This window comes from Saccopteryx bilineata, chromosome 2 (genome assembly GCF_036850765.1).
Source record: "Saccopteryx bilineata isolate mSacBil1 chromosome 2, mSacBil1_pri_phased_curated, whole genome shotgun sequence".
Lineage (NCBI taxonomy): Eukaryota > Metazoa > Chordata > Mammalia > Chiroptera > Emballonuridae > Saccopteryx > Saccopteryx bilineata.
Window position 1 is genome coordinate 377,724,845 of NC_089491.1, and position 1,700 is coordinate 377,726,544.

At 46.6% G+C, this 1,700-nt stretch overlaps 1 non-coding gene across 1 annotated transcript; it reads left to right on the plus strand.

The window, feature by feature from the left end:
- Positions 1–1,143: 1,143 nt before the first annotated feature.
- LOC136327877 (U6 spliceosomal RNA) lies at positions 1,144–1,250 on the plus strand. The gene has a single exon (XR_010729937.1). It is a non-coding gene; the product is annotated as a U6 spliceosomal RNA (small nuclear RNA).
- Positions 1,251–1,700: the final 450 nt, after the last annotated feature.

The window sequence follows — 1,700 nt, forward strand, 5'->3', positions numbered from 1 at the left end:
GCGTCTCTTTCATACTCACTGTTGGTCAAATAAGTTTTTAAATATGATATATGTTTGCTTGCTTATAGTTTAGGTGTGGGGGACAGGCCGTAAGCAGGCAGAGTGAGTATAGCCTAAGGCTTAGTTTGAAGACTAAGCTTTTCCCCACACCCTTGACTGATTGCATGATGTGGGGTGGTGCACTCTCATGAGGAATCCCGTTATGCCTCAGATAAGTGACTTTGTGTCAGAGACTTCCCTGTCTGTATATTGGATCAAAGGTTTTGATTTCTACACTATAAAATTGGGCAGACCTGGAGCTTGCTGGCTCTTGGTTCCTGAGATTTGCATTAGAGGGAGAGCAGAGAAAGGAGAGCAGAGAAAGGCTACGTGGAGGAGAGGAGAATCAGCCGAGATGGTGGCATGCTGAAGGAGAAGCCAGTTGTGCAGAGAGAAAGAAATGGGGAACAGAGGTGAATAAGGCTGGTGAGGTAGAAAACTTTGATTCTAGGAAACTCGGATAAGTCAGTGGCTTTGGGAGCCCTGAATGGAAAGGGAAGTGTTTTCCCACTGTGTGTATTTCTTGCCCGCTGGCTTTACACTCTGTAAAGGCAGTAGCCGTGGCCACCATCACAGCTGCCTGGCCCACGCAGGTTCACATTAGATTTGGACAGATGGTAATGAAACAACGGAGCCAAGAACTGGTGGGCCATCATCTTTATCCTAGTTTGCACTGGGCGGGCAAGTAAAAACACACACTGGACTCCAAAACCCACTCATTCAGTGCTCACAAAGCTACTGACTTATCTGAGTTTCTTAGAACCAAAGTTTTCTAGCTCACTAGCCTTATTCACCTCTGTTCCCCATCTCCTTCTCCCTGCACAAACTGCACAAACTGGCTTCTCCTTCAGCACTCCGCCATCTTGGCTGCTTCTCATTCCTTCCACGTGGACTTTCTCTGCTCTTCTTTCTCTGCTCTCTCCTCTAATGCTAATCTCAGGAACCGAGAGAGAGCAAGCTCCTGGTCTGCCCCACTTTATAGTGTAAAAACCAAAACCTTTAATTCAATATACAAACAAGGAAGTCTCTGATACAAAGTCACTTATCTGAGGCATAATGGGATTCCTCATGAGAGTGCACCACCCCACATCAAAAAGGATGGGAGTGCTCGCTTCAGCAGCACATATACTAAAATTGGAACGATACAGAGAAGATTAGCATGGCCCCTGTGCAAGGATGACACACAAATTCGTGAAGCGTTCCATATTAAAAAAAAAAAGAAAAAAAAAAAAGAATGGGAAAGACTTAGTTCCAAAACCAAGCTGCAGGCTACAAGGATTCTGTAAGGCCAGAAGCCGCCATCGTGGCCATTCACATGCAGGTCCACATTGGATTCGGACAGTCGGTAAAGAAACAACGGAGCCACAAACTGATGGGCCATAGTCTTTAATTCTAGCTTGCACCCGGCGGGCAAGTAAAAACACACACTGGGCTCCAAAACCCAATCACATTCAGTGCTCACAAAGCCACTGACTTATCCGAGTTTCCTAGAATCAAAGGTTTCTAGCTCACCAGCCTTATTCTCCTCAGTTCCCCATCTCCTTCCTTATCCCAGATACAAACTCTGCCCAAACTGGCTTCTCTCTCAGCACTCTGCCATCTTGGCTGCTTCTCCTGGCCTACTCCACGTGGCCTCTGCTCTCCTCTGCTCTCTCATGCTA